The sequence below is a fragment of the Oreochromis aureus genome, linkage group 22 (genome assembly GCF_013358895.1).
Source record: "Oreochromis aureus strain Israel breed Guangdong linkage group 22, ZZ_aureus, whole genome shotgun sequence".
NCBI classification, from domain to species: domain Eukaryota; kingdom Metazoa; phylum Chordata; class Actinopteri; order Cichliformes; family Cichlidae; genus Oreochromis; species Oreochromis aureus.
The window spans coordinates 15,884,152-15,908,259 of NC_052962.1; the positions used below are offsets into that span (position 1 = coordinate 15,884,152).

The 24,108-nt window shown below is 40.5% G+C and overlaps 3 non-coding genes and 3 pseudogenes across 3 annotated transcripts; all 6 read right to left on the reverse strand.

Moving 5' to 3' along the window:
* Positions 1-593: 593 nt before the first annotated feature.
* Positions 594-712, reverse strand: LOC116333010. Its single transcript, XR_004200423.2, has one exon. It is a non-coding gene; the product is annotated as a 5S ribosomal RNA (ribosomal RNA).
* Positions 713-1,507: 795 nt separating this feature from the next.
* Positions 1,508-1,623, reverse strand: LOC120435962 (annotated as a pseudogene).
* A 15,085-nt stretch (positions 1,624-16,708) lies between these two features.
* On the reverse strand, positions 16,709-16,826 carry LOC120435967 (annotated as a pseudogene).
* A 367-nt stretch (positions 16,827-17,193) lies between these two features.
* LOC116319473 lies at positions 17,194-17,312 on the reverse strand. Its single transcript, XR_004199387.1, has one exon. It is a non-coding gene; the product is annotated as a 5S ribosomal RNA (ribosomal RNA).
* A 368-nt stretch (positions 17,313-17,680) lies between these two features.
* LOC120435966 lies at positions 17,681-17,799 on the reverse strand. Its single transcript, XR_005610043.1, has one exon. It is a non-coding gene; the product is annotated as a 5S ribosomal RNA (ribosomal RNA).
* A 367-nt stretch (positions 17,800-18,166) lies between these two features.
* Positions 18,167-18,285, reverse strand: LOC116319475 (annotated as a pseudogene).
* Between the last annotated feature and the right edge of the window lie 5,823 nt (positions 18,286-24,108).

A 24,108-nucleotide genomic window follows, 5' to 3' on the forward strand; every position in this document is an offset into this window, starting at 1 on the left:
GATGCTTTATTAAGTACACCTCTTCTTCAAATGTTTATTGCAAATGTCTAATCAGCCAATCAACTCAGTGCATTTAGGCGCATAGACATGGGCATGAATGGTCAGACTCCTAGCTGATAGGAATGCAACAGTAACTCAAATAACCACTTGTTCCAATGAAGGTATGCAGAAGAGCATCTCTGAATGCAGTACGTTGAAACTTGAAGCAGATGGGCTACAGCAGCAGAAGACCACACCAGGCGCCACTCATGTCAGCTAAAAACAGGAAACTGGGGTTACAATTCTCACAGGATCAACAAAACTGGACAACAGACAACTGGAAAAACGTCTTCTGCAACATTCAGATAGTAGGATCAGAAACAACATGAATGCATGAATCCATCCTGCGTCTCAACGGTTCAGACTGCTGGTGTAATGGTGTGGAGGATATGTTGCTGGCACAGTTTGGGCTCAGACATGGGTCTATGTCATTTACTTAATAAATGACAAGCTATTATATCTTTTTAAAGAAACGGTTTATGTTTTCTGCAATTTGTGGTTTCACACAAACAGGAACAGGAGCAGCGCCCCCTCCCTGTGTGTTTAAGTGAAAAAGCTTACAGCACCTGGTATTCCCAGGCGGTCTCCCGTCCAAGTACTGACCAGGCCCGACCCTGCTTAGCTTCCGAGATCAGACAAGATCAGGCGTGTTCAGGGTGGTATGGCCGTAAGCGATAGTGAAGGCGACAAACACCCCTTTTATTAATACTTCAGCAGCACTTCTCTGAATTATCTTGTAGATCGCCTCTGTTATGAAGGAAGGACAGTTCAGGGTTTAAGTAATCAGCATCATGGGCTCATCCGATTAGAATGAGAATAAGCAGTCCTCTAATCATTCACAGGTTTCTCCTTTATTCTCAAATCAATAAAGCAAAGAAGGAAAGACACATGGACTGCCAATGCTGAAAGAAAACAGAGATTTAAGTTACTCATTACCTTAAACGATACATAAAATCAAAAACCCAAACAGAACCTCACCTCTGCTGCTGCCCCATGTGGGAGTGAAGAAAGAGTGAGCCAAAAGTGAATGCAGTCCTTATATAACGTGTGACAGGTGAGTGCAATTAAGGACAAGCACCACACCCAATCAAAGGTGAGAGAACTAAACAAGGTGCATCTGGTGAAGTGAGTGGGTGTGCTGGGATGTGCTAAAAGGTGGGTCTTTACAACAGCCTCCAAACAGTTTGGTTTTTACTTAAATAAATGCGGTGATTTTAACAGTCAGCTGCACATTATTCCGATCTAAGATCAGTGATATTTTACTGTAAACAGCTTTCTATGCTGAAGCTAAAGCTGAAGCAAAAGGTTTACCATAGGAATAAAGGTTTCATCACTGGATGGAAAACGTGTTCAGAGACTTAGTAAAACACACACACACAATGCAAGCAAACAGAGAAGAATATGGAGCAAAGCACAAACAGAGACAGCAGCAGCGCCCCCTGCAGTTTTTTGTGTGAAAAAAAAAATCTTACAGCACCTGGTATTCCCAGGCGGTCTCCCATCCAAGTATTGACCAGGCCCGACCCTGCTTAGTTTCGGAGATCAGACGAGATCGGGCCCGTTCAGGGTGGCATGGAGACTGAAAATATGTTGTGCGTGTTTCTCCTTTCTCCTCACAAGTTGTTCTTAACTTTGAAAATCCTGGCCAACATGATTGAGCCTTTGACTTTGATAACTAAGTGTCCACCCTATAACTGGTATATTATATTGAATATAATGTGATTATTCATTCTGAATAATTCTTTGACACTGCAGTACGTCATCCAACTATTTAAGTTGCTTTTTAAGGTAACATTCTACTGAAAATGTGAAAAGAGCTCACTACATTTGAAAGTAGTATATTCCATAATTATAAATTATAAGGCACTGTATAAATGACATTATACATTATGATTTGGGGCTGAGCCCCTCTAGAACTACATTCGCCCTTGCTTTATCAAAACAACAAAACTAAATGTGAAATCAACACAAGTAGAGAATAAGCTGAATGTGTGTTTCACAGATCTCACAATGATTTCATTGTTGCCATTTTGCTATAATTCGTAGAAATAATCAGCTGTTTGTGTCATGCCACACTGAGCTGAACCATATGGTAAATGGACTGGTTCTTATATAGCGCTTTTATACAACTTGCCTCATTCACACCAGCACTCTTTTCTATGCCTTCACTATGTAAGTGCTTTCTATTTAACATTAGCTGGATGGATTCATCGGGCAACTTGGGGTTAGTATCTTGCCCAAGGGTATTTTGGCATGCAGACTGGGGAAGACAGGGAGTGAATAGCCAACCTTCTGATTCGTAGGCATCCTGCTGTAGCTCCTGAGCCACAGCCACCATGATATCAGGTGTGGTTTTACACACAACACTTGCCAGTGTCAAAACCGGACCTTAAGTGTCACGCTTCCTGTATTTGATCTTCTGTTTTCAGGTGGGACTCTGTTTCTGCTTAGGTTTTCTGATCCAGTGTTTAAAGTTTTGGATTATTGTTTTTATTTTTCATCATTCTGTTGTGACATTGTTTCTCTGTTATACTGTTACTGGGTCTACTGTGTTTTGTGTGAAGTATTATGGTCATTGTAGTTGTGAACTTCTGTTCCAAGTTTTCAAAAATAATTCCTCCATTTCTTCATGTGAGCTTCCAGGTTTATTTCTGACTCACACATACAAACAAATCTACAATATCACAATGTCACGGTCATAAAAAAACTATTTGCTGCTACAGTGCACATTTCCAATGCTGTTCTGGCTCATACTATACGGCTACTACACATGCTCCCTACAATGTTTATCTTAACCGATACAATTAAACATTCAGCATGTATTTCCACCATGAACGTCCTATATAAATCAAACATGTGCCACAACAATTCAGTTCCACTATAACACAAATACTACCAAAAATGTTCTTCCATAGTTTGGCTCTAACACTCATTATATCCACCCTCTGTCTCATCTTTCTCTGTTAGCTCATCCATGTTGCATGCATGTAGCATGTCCTTGTTTCAGTTATGGTTCATGTTTTACTTTGATAGTTCTGTCTTGCTTGAAGTTTTACTTCCTCCCCTGTCTCATTATGTAGATTAGATTTAGCTATGTCTCATTACCTTCCTGGGTTTAATCATCAATCAGATTCTGTGTATATATAAAAACCCTGCTCTCCTTTGTCAGTTGTTGAATCTGTCTATGTTAGCTTAGTTCAGTGGTTTTTCCCTGTTATCTTTTGTAAACTGGATTATAAATTATTAAAACTCATTTTTTGTTGGAAACTCTGCTACTACAATCGGGCTTGTTTTACATTTTCTAATTTATAACCACAAGTTTGGTTAATTTGTTATCACAGGACATCTCTTTTTGAAAAGCATCTCCAAGCTTGAAAGCTGGGCAGGCACAAGTCCATTTATTGGTGACGCTCACATAGAGGTAAGTAAAATGCCATCACTTATTATTTAAAGTAACAATTAATATATGATATGGTGTCTTTTTGTTTTGTTTCAGTTTCAGTAACATGAATGTGAAAGTGTAAAGAGTGTGCAGCACAAGAGACTAGATGATCTTAGTTATTGAAGCACTACAGGTTAAACCACGGCCACGTATGCAGATCACATGTTGATCAGACATCGCAGAGATCAGTAGATTCCTTTTTTTTTATTGTTTATTTTATTTTATTTTCACTTGCTACACACGGGACAGACATGACTGGGGGAAAGAAAAGGGAGAAAGAAAGAGAGGTAGGGAAAGAAAAACAGCGGGGAAGAGGAACGGTGATAAAGGGCAAAAAACAAAAACAAAACAAACTGACAAAAAATACATATATCAGTCACCTGGATCACCTGTTGAGAAAGAAAAAAGAGAAAACAAGCAAAAGAAGAGAGCAACATAATAAACAACATCATCGTGATAATCTATGTGAATATGACAGTAAATACTAAATATTGAATATTATTGTGCAGCACGCAGGATCGACAGCGCACAGTGTGCTTTGAGGTAGGAGCCAAAAAGGGTGTAGTTTGTGTCTGTGAGCACCTGTGTGTACACCTGTGAGCATGAGCGCGCTTGTATTCAAAATTTTCCTTCATGTAATGATCTGCTAAAGGGTGTGGGGAGCCATAGCCCCGTCCTCCAGGGCATGAAGCAGGTATGGAGGAGATCCAGGCTCCAGACATCCAGAGGCCCCCAGAACACAAGACACCAAGGAAGACCAACAGAGGGGCAACCGTGCCACTCTCCCAGAAAGAGCTGAGGAGAGCCCCAGATGAAGGATCACTCAGCAGCCGCGGAGCAGAAGCCAGGGGGGGTTGCAGTGACGTGGCCATGAGCTCCGCCGGCAGCCAGCTGTGCCAGAGTGACCGAGCCCCAGGCCCAGAGGCAGAGGGCACCCCACGCCCTGAAGGGGCCCAAGTAAGCCCCAGGCTCCAGGCCCTGACAAGCAGCCACCAGGAGTGAGCCAGTGCGTACCTGAACGCCCATCCCCGGACACAAAAGAACCACCAAGGCACCGATGTCTGAGGGCGTCTGCCACTGGCAGGGGGAATGGTGGGGGGAGGTAGGCCTCCATACCTTGGAGGGCCTTAGAGGTCCCTAGAGAGGTGGAGTCTGATACCCGACCTGACATATAGACACAGACATACAGGCACACACAGATACGAACATCCATTCCCACCCTCATGCTCTCATATGCAATTACTCAGCACTCACCCAACGTGGAGACAGATATAAATAGACACTGTACACACAATCACACTCCCCAAGCGTACTCTAAGCCCCAGGTCTAGGTACCCTTGCCCCTAGAGGGGGAAACTGCACCCAGACCCAGGTAGTGTTACCCTCTTCCCTGGGGTGGAGAGAAGCAGACCGCTCCGACTCCGCAGCAGCAGGGAGGCCCCACATTCCAGACCCCAGTCGGATGGCGAACTCCTCCTCCCCCTGCCCCAACAGGCAACAGAGAACGGGGGTGTGTGAAGACTCCAAATCTCCCTCCGCCCGCTCATATGTAGTGTTGATGCATGTGTGTTCTAAGGTGCATTTAAAACCCAGGAGGGCATGGAGCTACCTGCCAGAGAGCAGCAGGTAAGTGCATAGCCCCTCCCGATACCCCTCAATGTAAACATGTATTTAAAATTGAGAAGAAAAGAGAATGTTTTTGGTTTGTTTTCTGGCTAAAGATTTATTTCTTTTTATTTTGAAGATGCTGAGGACAACCATTAGGCGATGCGGCAGATGATCCTGGGAATTTTCACCATTAAAAAGGAAGGTGCAGAACCCACAGAAGATGTTGGAATAATCAGGGAAGGTGTCGGAGTGCTTCATGACCTTGGTAACATTGCAAATTGCAGTCGCCATTTTGTTTGGCCTCATTTACTCACTGTTCTTGAGCTACCTCACAAATTGTAAGTACACATTTGAGGTTTTACAAAAAGTTGTGATGGAACTGCATGGAGACTGTCTCTCAATAAAAGCTTGAGTGCTAAAAAACAAACTGAAGAGTTCAGACAAGAAATTGCAGGAAAACAGAGGAGCACTGAAAGACTGATAAGTGTAACCTTGAAATGGCGCTGCAGAAAACTTGGACAAGGGGTTTTTGTCCCAAACCATCAACAGAACTGGAATTTTTTTGGATCTACACATTGAACTACTAATGGTCTTTGGAAATGATGTCTGAACATGTTTTAACAAACTTTCGAATTGTTCATATGAGGTTTTCATTTTATGTCGGTTAGGGAAGGGGAAAAATAAAAATGGAGAATGAAACAAAGATTGTCATGAAGAGCAATAAGAGATGTCAGAAGTTTTGTGTATCATATGTAAGTATTTCCTGTTTCTCCAAAACCTGGTATGTCTAGTTCCTTTCTGCTGCAGAGTCCATTTGTTGTTGGTTTGCTCTTTAAATAGAATTTGACAATATTAACACAGCATAGAAAATCACCAGCTGTAATCTTATTAATGTGAGAGTGAAATAGAACCACTTTTCCTACTTATTTGCTCTTTAGTGAAAACTGTTAAACGTTAAGCCCAATATAAATGTTTACTGATACTCAGAGGGTTGGATATCTGTGTTTCATTGGTAATAAATGTTTGTTACACAAAACTAAAGTGCTGTAATTTGAATTTACTTAACTACACTGTGTGGAAATTGTTGACATATCCTGGTGTAGTGAATCAACTTTAAACTTCTATGGTTATACCAGTTAAAAAGAAGTAAAATAAAATCAAATCCAGTGATTGCCACACTAATTTAAGTCAGTTAAGTTGGAGCTGCAAAGAATGGTTTGATTGGTTTCATTAAATACAGTTAACTTACTCATGTAAATAGAACTTAAGTCAGTATAATGAAATATTTTTATGTCTGCATTAACACATTTAAGCATTTTTTATTGCCCACTTTAATTAGGTGAACACAGACCTATTACTTAAATCAAAGCTGACCAGATAAGGTTGGAATGACCTGATTTGGTTATGTTGGTGACACATACATCGGCGTAACTTTGTGCTGAACATTGGGGGGGTCAAGATCTCTGTTTAAATAAATAAATAAATCTGCGTAAATTCCCAGATGGTTAAACATGCAACTATTTTGCTGGTAATAACTGAAATGAGTAAAGAAAATCAACATCCTATTTATGCAAGATAATTCATAATTGTAATGGGGGGGTTATATTGGTTGGGTCTGATTATTGGGGGGGTCATAACCCTCCTAACCCCCCTGGAAATTACGCCCCTGGACACATAAATCACTTCATGGCATCTTAATACTCATTTGGAATTATTTAGAACAAAACTCAGCTTAGTGGAAATTTTTGACACAACTGTATTAGGTAAACTAAAGAAATTTTTTTTTTGAGTGTTGGCCTCAGATCATGTGATTGCTTTGAACATTTAAGAATATCCCATTTCTTTGCCTTAGGATATTTTGAGTTGTTTTTGCAGTACATTTTGGGTCCTTATGGAGTTGCACTGTTAAATGCAGTCCAATCAGCCAAATCTCTGAATATGAGCAGAGATTTTAATGGTGTACTGCACACGTCTGAATTCATCCTGCTGCTCTTATATCAGCAGTCACATCATTTAAGGGGAACCAGTGACCTGATTCCACTGCAGGCAGTCCTACGCTATAACATTGCTTCCATCTTATTTGACAGATAGTGTAGTATATGCTTTGGATTATGAGCTGTTTTTTTTTATCCTTCTCTATACTCTTCCCGTTATTCTGGTACTGTCACAGTATAATAAGAATAATAATGTCACAGCTCTCTGATTTTATAAGGCTATAGTGGATAAAAAGAGGTTGGTGCGGTGGAGAGAGTTACTTTATTTTGACTTTTATTTGACTCTACAACATTTACGGAGAGAAATGTCAATAAAAATGTATGAAGCTGGTGCATTATAAACGCAGCAGTTTATTTAGTTTAAATGCCAATATTTAAAGGCTATTGTAAAAGCGTAAGGGATCGCTATTTATTCAAGTTTGAAATTTGCGTTTGCAAAATAGTTTAAAGTGTGGTCAGAGTCCCCAAAACTTGCGCATAAAACACTGTACACAAGCGTTTGTAACACATTTCAAGTAAGTTTCACTCTTTACAACTACAACGGGGAAGAAAAACCGAAACATCTTTATCCAACCTGCGTATTTGACAGTACACCAACTTTATTGTACACGTTTTGTTTGTTTATACATTCATTTTTTAGTCGTTCAATTATTTTTTTCCCCATGAAGATTTTTTTCTTTTCTTTAATTTTTTAAAAAACTTGAGGGACTGTCAGTTAATTTGAACAAAAAAGCAGACTTAACTAACATGATGAATTTTCGTTAAGAATTTCAGTTATTGATACTTATTGTTTATAAAGTGATGAATTAATGATTAAAAAATACATTACATATTATAATAATACAATATTAAAATACTTATGAATCAAAATGGAAACTAAAATTGAATTATTATTTTAAAAAATATGATAATTATAGGAAACTTATTCTGAATAAATAAAGCATAAATGTTTATCACGCCACGTGGCTTGGGCGACACTGGGAGTCAAGGTGATGAGGATGACGTGTTGAGCGGCAGGTATAAAAGCAGAAGCCAACAATCGCTAACAGGAGATTTTTCTACAAGTGCTGTGAAAACATTTTGCGAGCGACTTTCAAAGTTTTATAACCTTGAAGAAAACCGCAATTCAACAACCCAAAATGAACGCCTGTGGATTACGCTGTGAGCAGTACCTGCTCTTCCTTGGTGTCACCCGTATACTTGATGAACGCTATGGTAAAGCTAAGTAAGCTAATAAGTATAATATAATATTTCAGCAAACACATACACCTTTGACTGGCTTTTTATTGGTTTAAAGTGAGAGAAAACTCTTTTTAATGGACGCGCCATGGAAACAAAGTCAGGCATTTGAACCAGCAAGAGGCTGCAACTGACGTCAGTGTGGTCATCCCGGAGTCCTGTTTGTGTATGTCAGGGGTGTCCAAACTCCGGCCCGCGGGCCAACTGCGGCCCGCTGTCCATTTTTAATTGGCCCGCAAGTAATTTTATAAATAGAATAGAATATGGCCCGCACTTCAACTTTTGCTTGAGTGTATTGCACTTCTTAGTTTTAACACCAGGGGGAGCTACTGATGATCAAGGCAGTTGCTCCACCAAAAAGGACAATCACAGAAGAAATTTACCCCCAAGTTACTAAACATGGCAGAACCAAAGAAGCGAAAGGTAGAAAGTGAGTGCAGAAAATTTCAGACACGGTGGGAGAGTGAATATTTCTTCAAAGAATTCAAGCGGAAGTGTGTCTGTTTGATCTGCACTGAAACTGTGGCAGTTATGAAAGAGTATAATGTATGACATCATTATGAAACCAAACATCAGGCCTATGCATCCTACACTGGTGCTGAGCCAGAGCAGAAATTAAAGCAAAGGGTAGCTATCCTGCGGGGTCAGCAACAGTATTTTTTTCATGCTCAAAAGGTCCAGGAAAAGGCTACAATAACCAGCTATGAGGTCGCCCAACTCATCGCAAGACATGGCAAGTCTTTTTCAGATGGAGACCTCATAAAACACTGCATCGTTAAAGTCACCGAAATAATGTGCCCGGAAAAAGTGCAGGACTTCAACAACGTCAGCATGTCCAGAAATACAGTTGTGCGACGCATTGAAGACTTGTCAGCCAACATTAAACCACACAGCTGCTAATTTTTTTGCGGGGAGTGGACGAGAGCATGAGCACTTTAGGTGAGTAAAAAATATATTCCACAGTACCCGTGTGTTAATAAGCATGCATGTGCAGGTACACATGTTTCAAATATCAATAATGCGCATCAATTCTGTCACTACCCTGCTTTTGCGCACCACTTTCTTTCTTTTTTTTTTCTTTTTTTTTTTTTAATATATATTTTTTTTAAATTTTCTGCATCCATTTTTGCAAAAGAGAAATTGAACAATATGCCGTTTTCCTTTTGAAGAACATAAAACAATATGAAACATACACTCCCACCTCATAATTATAGGAGTACCAGTGGCTATACAAAATGAAAAAAGAAAGGGTCCAGTCTAATAATACGAATAGTAAACCCTGGAGTACAAGATAACAGTTCCTGAGTGTACAGAGAGATGTGGAGAGTTTCAGAGCCCACACCCCCACACAGACACACAAAAAAAGATGGAACATTTACATATGTCATTTGAATGGAGATGGGCACAAAAAAACAAAACCAACCAAAAAAAAAAAACAAAAAAACAAAAAAACCCAAAACCAAACCAAAACAAAACAAAACAAAAAAAACATAATGAGTGGTCAGCTTAGTTGTAAAGATAGGTCAAATCTGTAAGAGAAAAGAAATATGTATAAAGTAGGTAAGTAGATACCATCATAAGGCGCAGGCACATTAGAGTCCATATACTTAAACATAAGATGAAATAAAATAGAGTAAAGTCTGAGCTGGCTAATTGGGAGCGTTGCGAGACCGCAAAGTCTGAACATGGTCAAAAAAGGGTTGCTAGATCTTAAAAAATTTGGCCATAGACCCATGCAGGGTGAATTTAATCTTTTCGAGTTTGCTAAAATGCAAAGCGTCTCTGATCCAGATTTCCCAGGATAGGGGAGAAGGGGATTTCCAACATAACAATAATCTGCGTCTTGCCAATAAGGTGAGAAACGCTACCAAATCTGCTTGGGGCGTCGGCAAGACAACTGTATCAGGAAGAACCCCAAACAAAGCAGTTAAGGGCACAGGTTGGAGGGTTAGCTGGATGATCTTTGATAAAGTCAGAAAAATATTAATCCAGTATTGTTTGAGGGATGGACATGACCAAAACATATGTATTAGAGAGGCAGGTGTTTGATGACAACGGTCGCAATCAGGGCTAAGGTTGGGGTATATTTGAGCTAATCTGGCTTTAGTCCAGTGTACGCAGTGCAAAATCTTACATTGAATCAACCCGTGTTTGGCACATAGTGAGGAGCCATGGACCCGGTAAAGAATTTTATCCCAAGAGTCATCCTGAATCACACACCCCAAATCCTGCTCCCATGCCTTTTTAATAGCTGAGGTTGAGAAGTTGCCAAAGGAACATATTCTCCCATACAGACAGGAAATCAGGCCCTGTGATGGAGGGGGAGGTGATAGAAGGTTATCAAAGTCATGACAAGGAGATCTAGATGGGAACTGAGAGGATTTCTCTTTAACAAAACTCCGGATTTGTAAGTAGCGAAAAAAAGTGACTTTTTGGAAGGTCAAATTTCAAAGAGAGCTGTTCAAAGGAGGCAAATGTATTCTGAATATACAGATCAGAAAAAGACCTGATACCCAAAGAGGCCCACAAATAAAAGCACCATCAACTAATGAAGGCTGAAAAGAGGATTTTTCAAAATAGGTGACTGAAGGGAAAAAAGGTCAACTTAAAATAACGACGAAATTGATACCATATTTTCAAGGTAACTTTGACAATAGAGTTATTATAAAACCTGCACTCGGAGGCTGCTTTTGGGCATAAATCAGGGCTGGTAAAGAGGATAAGGCACAAGAGGAAATCTCCAAGCTCAGCCACGCCGGGGCATTATTCATGCCTTCCCCCTGTAGCCAGTACCTGAGAATACGAATATTACATGCCCAATAATAGAACATAAGGTTTGGTAAAGCCATCCCTCCCATCTTTTTCGGTCTTTGAAGATATGTCTTGCGTATTCTAGGGGTTTTTTTGTTCCAAATGAACCCAGAGAGAATCTTGTCTAATTTAACAAAAAAGGAAATTGGGATAAATACAGGGACACACTGAAAAAGAAAAGAAAATCTTGGGAGGATATTCATTTTAATTGTATTTATGCGCCCTGCTACAGACAGATGGAGTAGAGACCATCTGTCCAAATCCTGCCTAACTTTCTTCACAAGTGGGTCAAAATTAAGCTTGAAAAGAGCATGAAATTGATTTGTAATTTTAACCCCTAAATATGTAAAGTTGTCCGATACAACTCGAAAAGGCAGTGTTGTACACTGATATTTCTGTGCAGCAGCATTCAGGGGGAACAGTTCACTCTTGGTGAGATTCAGCTTATAGCCAGAAATAAGGCTAAACTGTTCAAGTATTGAGAGCACCATAGGAAATGAGGATGCTGGTTCTGAGATATAAAGAAGCAAATCATCTGCGTATAAGGAGACCCTTTGTTCTATACCATATCTAGTAACCCCGGTGATATCTGGGTTTGATCTCAGCGATATGGCCAGGGGCTCAATTGCAAGTGCAAAGAGCAACGGCGACATGGGACAGCCCTGCCTAGTCCCCCTAAACAGAGGAAAAAAGTCAGAACATGTGCCATTTGTTTTGACAGCGGCAAGCGGGGAAGTATAAAGAAGTTTCAACCAGGAGATGATTATTTTACCAAAGCCGAATTTCTCCAAAACATAAAAAAGGTATCCCCACTCGACCCTGTCAAAAGCCTTCTCAGCATCTAGACTGATCCCAAACTCAGGGCTGTTGGAGTCTGAGGGATTGTAAAGAACATTAAACAAACGTCTAAGGTTAGAAAAGGCATATCTCCCTTTAATAAAGCCTGTTTGATCCGGGTTAATTACAGATGGCAAGACTGTTTCCACACGCATCGCCAAAAGTTTAGCAAGGATTTTATAGTCCACATTTAACAAAGAAATGGGACGGTATGAGCCACATTGTAATGGGTCCTTATCCTTTTTTAAGATCAATGATATAGATGCCTGCAGTAGAGAGGGTGGGAGGGATCCAACTTCCAGTGAATGCTTATACATATTTGTCATGAGCGGGGCCAGTTTAGGCATAAATTTACGATAGAACTCAACAGGAAACCCGTCCTGTCCGGGACACTTAGAACACTGCAATTTGCTGATAGCTTACAGGATCTCTTCTACAGTTACTGGTCCCTCCAGCTGAAGGCTATGTGTCTGATCAATTGATGGCAACTTAAGATGATTGAAAAAGGAGTCCAAAGTCTCAGTGCTAAATGCACACTCAGACGCATAAAGAGATGAATAAAAGTCTCGAAATTGGTCATTAATTATTTTAGGGTCCGTAGAAACACCGCTTGATGTCTGAATCCGAGGAATGGAATGTGCAGCTGCTGCACTACGAAGCTGATGGGAGAGCAGTTTACTGGCCTTTTCCCCATACTCATACTGGGAGTACTGACACTTCAACAACATCTCTTCAGTCCGAGCAGAGGACAGGTGATCAAACTCAGTCTGCAAAAACAGCCTGTCATTATAGACCTCTGGTGCCGGGCAGACAGCATACAACTCATCTAATTGCGATATGCGTATTATGAGCTCGGACAACTTTGCTTTTATTTGATTTGCCTCAAAACCAGCATAAGATATAATATGTCCCCTGATAAAAGCCTTAAACGTTTCCCACAAAATGGAGGGTGATATTTCTGGTGTAATGTTTGTCTCTATAAATAAGTCTATCTTGGAATTCACAAATGTGATGAATTTATCGTCTGACAGCAAGCGTGTGTTCAAACGCCATGGAGCTGATGGAGAACTTTGGGCCACTGCTAAATTTAGAGTCAACGGAGCATGATCTGAAATGACAATAGCACTATGAGAGCAAGAGCGAATCTGTGAAGTAAGTCGACCAGTAGAAAGTAATCAATACGAGTGTATGTATGATGAACAGGGGAGAAAAAGGTGTACTCTCTACGTGAGGGATTGAGAAAACGCCAGGCATCAACAACAGAAAATTCTTCAAGGAACATATTAATAATTTTGGAAGACTTGGATTGCCTACCAGGCTTATTTGAGGATCGATCCAGCGGCCCGAGCCAACAATTAAAATCGCCACCAAGAACCAAATAGTGGGAAGACAAGTCTGGAATTTTAGTGAAAAAAGTGCTGAGCGCACCACTTTCTTATATGCGGTTTTCTTGTTAACACACAGAGTACACACCGCTGTGCACAGTCCACGCACACGCAAAGTCAGCTGATCTCATCTGATGCAGATTTGCTCCTTGATCAAGTGACATTTGTCCAGATTTTTGGCACGAGTGGCGTCGGATCAGCACCGCAGCTGGATGGCCCAATTTACATACCCAGCGCAGCTGATACTCACCAGAATAATTTACTAAAATTATATGCACTCCTGTTATTAAGTCCAGTTCAGTCTGTTAATGTTGATAACGGTTTCAAACGAACGTTAATAGGTGTGTTGCTAAGCCTAATAACTTAAATAACAAACTTGAAATTTACCCGTCCCATTTTCCCCTTTATTGTTTTTTCTCTGTACTGTAAATCTTCTGTCTAAGAAGAAATCTGAGGCTGCTGTTCTGAGAATGAGCTACCAAAGATTTTTCTGAATAAATCAATAAAGATCCATTTATGGAAAGCTGTGATGAAGGCAGTTTTGTCTTTAATTATATTCAATAATATAACATATTTGACCACTTCTAAGTGATTTTTCTAACTTTAATACACTAAAGTTAAGGTTATATACCTAATTTCTAGTAAGTGGCCCAGCCCCTCCTATATTTTTATGTATGTGGCCCTCAGTGAAAAAAGTTTGGACACCCCTGGTGTATGTGGAGGGTTCGAGTTTACATGTTTTAGCAACTGGCCCTGAATTAGGACAATAAATTTAATAGATTACAAATCTGTATGGAGCTGTGAGAGTTCACAGAGGCACTCGTTAAGTTTACAAAGCTAGGATTTTTTTTTTTTAAGACATAGCCTAATTTTGAGGGATCTTAGGGAGTCCTCGGATATGTGGCCAAATTTGATCTTGTACACATGTGCAAAATAGTTTCGTCTACTGCGATGTGCTGATCTAATTAAATATGTAATATTTACCTGAGTGCATTATGCTAGATTTACTTTAGTATTGCGGTGTCTATACAGTTCTTGGTGAGAAATTGAAACAGTGTGTACATGCAATAAGCAGGCTCGAGGATCTCACCTGACTTTAGCTGATTTATTTTCAACAGATTGATACTTAACTAAAATAAAAACATGAAATCCTAAGCGTTGAACATGAAGTCATGAGTAGACATCACTGAAACTCTATGCAGCCTTACTGACAATGTCATTGACAATGTCCATAATTCACAAATATTATTCATTTATCACAAATTTTGATATACTCCCTAAAAACTTTGTTCACAGTCACCAAAAACACACAAGGTTGTTCTTTACTGCGAGCTGCAAATTTTTAAATTACATGCAGCTAAAATGATAATTTTGCAAATGATTTCTATCAGCAGGACTTTAGTGTTTTTACAACATGCCAACAAGCTGAGTTTGGATTTGACTTTGAAGTTGCTGGTGTGATCTTTGGTTTAAAGCGCAAATGCAATTCAGCCATTCACAGTAAAAAATCATTGTTCTCACTTTTCATAAACAATGAGTTCTGCTATGGGCCTCTCATTGCCTGCGTTTGGAAATAGCATATGATGATATAAAGCCATGTCTTGCCATTTAAATCCTTATGTCATGATTAACATAGATGACCTTTTTATTTTTTTGTAGCTGAGCTAGTGAGTCCAGTAACTTGAGGAACCGTCCTTTGAACCCCAGTCATTTGGACACCATGAACAACCCAATACTCTCGCTATACCATGACCTGGATACGGGATCCAAGGAGTTTCCTAGTATTGCATACAGAGGTATCTTTGACTCACTGCAGCTGACAATACCTTTTACCCACGTGCCGGAGAGTCAAAGAGAGAACACCATTCCATCTCCTCCTACTGACTCACCACCTGGTATGATGGTGCCACCTGTAGGCCCCCGCTTTTATTCTCGGATCCTGACTCCACTACATCCAGAGAAGGCGGATATTCCTGTGCTGAAGGCAGATGTGAGGAACTGTGTCCGCACAATGGATGTCAATGGACTCACTGTCACCAGAGTCATCTCTGCTGTTTATCAGACAGAAGACACTGAGATGACAAACTGTTGGAGAGTCACGGACTACAACTCAGAGGGCAGAGTTATCATGTCGGTGCTCTGCCAGTTTCTGAAGGTATTTGCACAGGGTGCAAAGAGAAAGACTACAAAGGAAAACAGCAGCAGCAGGAGCCGCACTCCACCAAAGAAGTGCCTCAGACTGTGAAGGCTTTCCTAGGCAACTTATTTTCTCAAGACTTGAATAGTTTTAAGACCTTGGCACTGATCCATTGTAAAGCCTTGTGCTTTGCCGCAAACTTTCTAACCCCTCATGTCTGCGCTGTGTCAGAAAGGCTCAAAACACCTCTCCATCTTTCATGGAGACCCTCACGAAAAGATGCAGCTATTCCGAGGAGTTATTACTGTACATTTGTGTAGTTTCTTTTTCTTATTATTGAGATGCACAGGTCAGTGTTTTCAGTGCGTCTTGCACTTTTCTTTTTTTCTTTATGCTAGCCCGTGTTTTTGATATGACTACAAGGAATGGAAGATGACTTTATTATATACTCTATACAAAATGAACTAAGAATCCATAAAGACAGTTCCAAGCAATATTATCCTCTGATTCATCTCAGACATTGGCAAGAATCAACAAAGTGGTAACTAATAAGTAATGTTTAAGGTTGTCTGTAAAATGATGTCCCAAAATATTAGAAAACATCTTGAGATTTAAACTGTTATTGTTGCTTTTCTGCCTTTTGGTTTTTTAAAGTCAGTCACTCTCCCTATACCGTGACCTCGTTACGGGATCCAAGGAGTTTCCTCATGTCGCAGTCAGCGGATTTTTTCACTCAGAGCAGCTAACGACACCTTTTACCCACATGCAGCAGAATCAGAAGGAGAACGCCGTTCCATCTCCTCCTACACACTCACCAGCTGGTATGATGTTGCTACCTGAAGGCTCCTACTTTCATTCTCAGATCCTGACTCCAGTACTTCCAGAGAAGGTGGACATTTATATGCTTTTTCCATCATCTTACAAAGTTTGCAAGAAACCCTGAAGAAAATCTAGTTGTCTGGTTGATTGTGACAGTGTGGAATGAAGGTGAGTATTATTAACCCTCTGTGGTTGACGAATGCGCCGCACCTCTAAATGACATGACCGACTTAAGCTGACATAGCTACAAGGTGCAGCCATGCTGAGTATCCATTTCAATTGTGTAGGAAGTTCAGACTTCAAACTATATGCCAGTTTTTTCTTTTATTTTATTGATAGGCCACTATTAGTTGTGATGAAAACCACCAGCGCCCCCTGCAGTTTTTGTAAGTGAAAAAGCTTACAGCACCTGGTATTCCCAGGCGGTCTCCATCCAAATACTGACCAGGCCCGACCCTGCTTAGCTTCCAAGATCAGACAAGATCGGGCGTGTTCAGGGTGGTATGGCCATAAGCCAGAGAGAGGACGACAAACACCCCTTTTATTACTGCTTCAGGAGCATTTCGCAGACTTATATCTTGAGGATGTCTTCAGTTTGTTTTGTTACTTAAATAAATACGATGATTTTAACAGCCAGCTGCATACTATTCCGATCTAAGATCAGTGATGTGTTACTGTAAACAGCTTTCTATGCTGAAGCTAAAGTTGAAGTGAAAGGTTTACCGTAGGAAAAAATGTTTCATCAGTGGATGGAAAACGTGTTCAGAGACTTAGTAAAACACACACACGCGCACACACAATGCAAGCAAACAGAGAAGGCTATGGAGGAAAGCACAAACAGAGACAGCAGCAGCGCCCCCTGCAGTTTTTTGTGTGAAAAAAAGCTTACAGCACCTGGTATTCCCAGGCGGTCTCCCATCCAAGTACTGACCAGGCCCGACCCTGCTTAGCTTCCGAGATCAGACGAGATCGGGCGTGTTCAGGGTGGTATGGCCGTAAGCCACAGCGAGGATGACAAACACCCCTTTTATTACTGCTTCAGGAGCATTTCGCAGACTTATATCTTGAGGATGTCTTCAGTTTGTTTTGTTACTTAAATAAATACGATGATTTTAACAGCCAGCTGCATACTATTCCGATCTAAGATCAGTGATGTGTTACTGTAAACAGCTTTCTATGCTGAAGCTAAAGTTGAAGTGAAAGGTTTACCGTAGGAAAAAATGTTTCATCACTGGATGGAAAACGTGTTCAGAGACTTAGTAAAACACACACACGCGCACACACAATGCAAGCAAACAGAGAAGAATATGGAGCAAAGCACAAACAGAGACAGCAGCAGCGCCCCCTGCAGTTTTTTGTGTGAAAAAAAAGCTCACAGCACCTGGTATTCCCAGGCGGTCTCCCATCCAAGTACTGACCAGGCCCGACCCTGTTTAGCTTCCGAGATCAGACGAGATCGGGCGTGTTCAGGGTGGTATGGCCGTAAGCCACAGCGAGGACGACAAACACCCCTTTTATTACTGCTTCAGGAGCATTTCGCAGACTTATATCTTGAGGATGTCTTCAGTTTGTTTGGTTACTTAAATAAATACGATGATTTTAACAGCCAGCTGCATACTATTCCGATCTAAGATCAGTGATGTGTTACTGTAAACAGCTTTCTATGCTGAAGCTAAAGCTGAAGTGAAAGGTTTACCGTAGGAAAAAATGTTTCATCACTGGATGGAAAACGTGTTCAGAGACTTAGTAAAACACACACACGCGCACGCACAATGCAAGCAAACAGAGAAGGCTATGGAGGAAAGCACAAACAGAGACAGCAGCAGCGCCCCCTGCAGTTTTTTGTGTGAAAAAAAGCTTACAGCACCTGGTATTCCCAGGCGGTCTCCCATCCAAGTACTGACCAGGCCCGACCCTGCTTAGCTTCCGAGATCAGACGAGATCGGCTGTGTTCAGGGTGGTAAAGAAGTGTCTTTAGATTTATTCTAAAGACACTTCTTCAGCTAAGAGTCTAAGGGTAGAAACACACACAGACGCTGCAGCATTTACTTGTATACAAGGGCGGTCACAGAACGCTCACACCAGAGTGGGGGCCCTGTGATGCAGCTCTGTTCTTGCACTTGTCTTTATTTATATACAAAATAATACAACAGTGAATACGCTATTCATAGGCAGAGGAAAGTTAGTGCGTGGGGAGTGAAGATAAGAGTGGTTCAGGTGTATGTGTGTGTGTTGTGAGATTCAGAAGGACGCAGCCCTTCTTCTTGTTAGAGAGCGCAGATAGTCCAGCTCTCCTCTTCCTGCTTGCTCAGCTATTATCGCTGTGAGAAAAGAATTTATAAAACAGTCTTGTAGTGGACAACAGTCTAAGTCATCAAAAGGTCAACATACAGTATTCTATCATATGCAAACTTATATCATTAAAAGCTTATACTGACTACTAAGTACAATTTTCCATTGACATTCCCTCCTGTTGTCAGTATAACTTTCAAGTGAGATATCAGTATGTAACATCTTGTTGTACAGTTTCTATCACACCATCATTAATCACACAAAGTCTTCATGTTCCAACAGGTCGGGTCATCATCATCATTTGTCACGGCTATGTATGCAGCAACAGTGGAAACAATTATACGGTTAATCATGAGTTTTAGACATGGCAGGATACATGTTACAAAGACACAAAATAAAAGTAAGAATAAAAAAGGAATAAATAGAATAAATAAGAATAAGAATACAAAGGAATTGCAAGTATTTCAAGTATTGAAGTCTATTGCACCGTTGGTTTTAACAAAAAGTATTGCACAGTGAAAAGGCAGTAGTAGTCTTTTTAGCAGTCACTTGTATTATTTACATAGTCCTGATTTTGGGCCTGCTGGATCTGTCTCAAAGGCGTTCAGGGCATCAGTCATGTTTGATGAGTGTACATTGTCTGATGTGTGTGTGTCATTTCTCACTCAATCAACAAGTGCACGTCTGTTCAGGTGTGTGTTTCTCTTCATTCTGAGTCAATGTGTGTAGATGTGTATGTTTGTGTATGTTGGCGTGTTTATCACTTTCCTGTTCTGGTGTTTTGGGTAAACCATGGCCTGAAGCGTGCCCTGGGGTCCTGCCCTCCTCCTTTTCAGTCCGGTTGCGACCATTGCTGCTGCTGCTCAAAGTTCAGTCTGTCCTGGTCCTGGCCCCAATTGGGGCAGTCCTTTCTCCAGTGTCCATGCTCACCGCAGGTGAAAACCTGCATCTTCTTCTGTGTTTTGTCCATTCTGAGGTGCCTTTTGACCTCAGTTGCTCCTCCTGTCTCTGGCACGCCCTTTCTTTTGCTGCCCGATCATCCGTGTTGGTCCGTCACTGTCCTGCACAGTGTTAATGCAGAGTTATCAAGGTCAGCATTCTTTTGCTCGGCCTTACTTTTCATTCGGGCTTAATGGGCGTCTCGTCACAGCTCTGTCAGCTGAAGCTGTCTGGAAATCTCCCCCGTGTAGTGAAACAGGCCTTGGATTTAACGCTCTCCGTCTCTGCTGCATGAGATCGCTTTCCTGTAGCACTGTTGACATTTTTAGATTGTTGTTATGGGTCCAGCTGCTGCAGCATTTGGTCAGGGTCAGGGTCAGAGATGGTAGAGGGGAGAGCAGGAGTCCAGGTCAGCCTCGGCTTTCAGGACCGGCAAAGCAGCCTGTAATTAAACATAAAGAGAAAAAACAAAAACAAAACAAAAACAGACGAACAGGAAAATGATGTTGTATTGGCTGTGTTATTCAGAGAGGGGAGAAACACCGGGCCAGGCCCTGTGTCAGCCTTCTCTCCCCCCTTTTTGTTTTTCCTCACAATATAATTAACTCATAACCCACCAAGTTGACAGGACAACACAGGTAGATATTAAAATTCGTGAAGATCACGTTTAAAAGCACAAAAAAAGGAATTTTCCTTCCTTCAGTAATCACTTGTATGATTCAATCAGCAGAAAACATCTCACAATTTGACTCTTAACCACTAAATTTGTTGTTTCATCACTGGTTGGTCATACCAGTCTCGATTCTTTTGAAGTTGTTGTCCTGCAACCCAGAGAGTTTATTTGTTAGTAGTGGATAAACTTCAGCATTTGATAACAAAACTATTAAGTTTTCCTGTTTTAACACTAATGAGAGATATAGGCGCATGTATAGTGTGTGCTGTAGTGTAAGCTGTTCTTCATTGCATGTATGTGTGTTAGTAGCTTGCATGCAAGGCCTCTGGGCCTGTCTCACCCAAAAAGAGCATTTTCTCAACAGTTGCCTTTCACTCGTGTGTGTAAGAAAGGCAAATGTGCTTGTAGCAGTTAGTGAGATTATTATGCTGTTATATATTACATTATACCTGTAATCAAAATGAGTGAATCATGATACTGCTGTAGGCCACATCATACTTCTGAGTTAAAAGAATGTGAAATCATTAGATTTATTAGATAGGTTTGTATTATCCTATACTGCTGATTTATTGTGAGTGAGTTACACTGTTTCATGACATTTCATACTGCCGAGTTATGAAAAGAATATTGTATTCAGAGAGTAGGGCCTCTCTCTTTTTTTTTTTTCTTTGTGATAGTAAAAGAACAGAGCACATGCCACGGGAGCGTCACCCCACCTTTGGTGGAAGCAGAAAAACAGGGAGCCAAGGTCATAACAGGCTCACAAAGAGTCAGAAAGAATGTGAATGCTTAGTTTTGTGGCTGTGGCGCATTTTGTATAGCTTCTTTTCTTTGTTTAGTAGCTTTCTGCCTTCACCTGAGGTGTGCCCTAAGCATGTGACTTCAGGTCTCCATAATTGGAGTTTATTTAAAGATAAATAAAATGATTTCATATATTGCTCGCAGATCATGCATTAGACGGTATGTTGTAGTATTAGCCTGCTTCAACACTTAAGCAAAACATCACTCTTTGTTTGTTTTATTATTATTATTATTTTAAATTCTCCTTTCTCAAAACAGAAAATGAAATTGTAGTTGTTCTTGGCTGAGAAACACAAAACCTCCCTTTTCCCCTTTTTTTCAAAACAAGAAACTAAGTTTTAACTTTTCTGGCTTGTCACCTAAAACAAAACAGACAACCCAGCTCTCAGCTGGCTCTGAACTTATCATCATCAAGGACACATGGTGAGAGCCACTTCAGAAGTTACAGTACTCATCACTCAAGCAACATTTCAAAAACAAAAGAAACAAAAAACAAAACTCAGCACACTACACAGAGAACAACAACAAGACATAACTGAAGATGTTGTTCTTGTTTGTTCTCCTTGAATTTTAGAATAAAGTTATTACATCTGCATTAGTAAATCATATGCCTAATCATTATGTGCCACTGTGATCCACAAGTATGATCACAGATTTATTCATTTTTCAAACCAACAAAACAAAAATAAAACAAAACAAAAACAACTTATTGATGGCTTAAACGCTTTACACACATAAGTCAGGATGCAAAAGGCTGCTGCCAAAACAAATCAGAAGCGTGAGGGAAAAAAAAAAAAAAAAAACTGAGCCCACAGACAGCTTCATGTTTGAGCTTTAATAGCTGTTTCCTCCCTCTGATGTGTTCTTATGCAGCTCCTGCTCTAAAAACGTGTAACCTGCTCATCAGCTTAGCAGTGACCATATATTTAATTCAGCTTCTCAATTGTGTAGCTTTAGCTGTTGTATACAGGGTTTAGCTTGTTAGTTGTTAGTATAGGTGTGCTCTATATTTCAGCAATGTCTCATCTAGGATGACAGGTTTTCAAGCAGGTCAAGTGCCTCTATGCACTTAATTAGTTTACATATTTTCTTTATTTTCTTCATCTCATATGTCATTATACTGAATTTGAGCAAACCTTAAGCTTGATGCAGACTACTTTTAACAATTATCCACCTCACATCATAGCTGACTGAGGTGCCTCTTCATATTAATATTATGTTAATGTTATTATCTTTTATATAACAGCAATAGTATATTACAATATTTTATTTATATTTTATTTGCATCCATCGAGGGATGGGGGTGATCTGCAGTTTCATCCTTCCCAAGCTGGAGACATTTTCCTTTTTCACACACTTTTCCTTGGCTGAACAATGACACAGCCTTAATATACCTTATGCATCTCATTTCATTTAATATGTGTTTGTGTGAGTTATGCATTTTCTTTTCGCTCTATTCAGTCTGGGCACGGTCTTCATCCCAACTATGTTTCATTGTTCATACCAGTTTACAGGTTGTTATCCTTGCTTTTATCAATTTGAATACATTACAGTTGTTTTATTTAACTTTATTCCTCTTGCATTTATATGTATTCAGTTGGGTCTGTTTCAGCCCTTTTTAAAACTTATACTTGGATCTCTAATTTTTACTTGGTGAGGGATTATTATGTTCTTCCTAATCTGAACTGTTCTCTTCACCTGAGCTACTATCCTGAGTCACTGTCTTCTTTGTTTCTTACAGTCACGTGCAAAATGTCCCTCTTTTCCACACTTCCAGCATGTAGTGCTATAATTACTGTTTGGTGTGTATCTAGGTCTGTCTCTACCTCTTGCTCCTGCCCTATGCATTCCTCTCCCTTTCTTTTGGATTATTCCTGCTCCGGCTTGTTGTTTTTCTAAACATTCCTCATCAGGTGTTAATTTTGCTTGTTTATTCTCCATGTTCAAAGATTTTGCTGGGCCGTCACTGGCACGCTTGACTTCAGAGTGGTTTCTGATACGGCCTTCGACTTCACTTCTAACAGTGAAGCGGTATCAGTTTTATGAGACGAAGCTCAACCGTTCTCTTTTTGTCACCAGTACGTGAGCCTCAAGCAAAGAAAACAAAACAAAACAAAATAAAATAAAATAAAATGGAAGTAGTTCAGCACCGTATTGTGCTGTAAAATCAACTTACTTCCAAACACACACACGCATACACACAGATAGACATTTGCGCGCTTTTACAATTTGTTACTAAGTAATTACGGCTACCTCTAAAACCTAGGTCTAATTCGGTTCCTTATGGCGATTCCTAACCTATTTTATTTGTCGGTTCATTACGGCGATTCCTAACCTATTTTATTTGTCGGTTCATTACGGCGATTCCTAACCTATTTTATTTGTCGGTTCATTACGGCGATTCCTAACCAAAATAGTGTTTCTCACCCTCAGACGCCTCACTGGTGATTCGGATCGCCAGACTGAATCCCACCGCCGTGGACCAGACTAAAACACCGCCTGGACCCGAATTCACACGTCCCAGGGCTTTCACCTCGTCTAAGAAGGCTGTGCACAGACTTCGGTGCTGGCTCCACGGCGTCAGGAAACAGTTGTGCCAGATCCTGGAACAGAGTCACAGATAACAGTTCTGATATTTCTGATCCGGCTCGAAGGACCAAAATAAATGTCAAGAGATTTATTCTAAAGACACTTCTTCAGCTAAGAGTCTAAGGGTAGAAACACACACAGACGCTGCAGCATTTACTTGTATACAGGGGCGGTCACAGAACGCTCACACCAGAGTGGGGGCCCTGTGATGCGCTGCCTGTTCTTGCACTTGTCTTTATTTATATACAAAATAATACAACAGTGAATACGCCTATTCATAGGCAGAGGAAAGTTAGTGCGTAGGGAGTGAAGATAAGAGTGGTTCAGGTGTATGTGTGTGTTAGAGATTCAGAAGGACGCAGCCCTTCTTCTTGTTAGAGAGCGCAGATAAAAGTGTCCAGCTCTCCTCTTCCTGCTTGCTCAGCTATTATCGCTGTGAGAAAGAATTTATAAAACAGTCTTGTAGTGGACAACAGTCTAAGTCATCAAAGGTCAACATACAG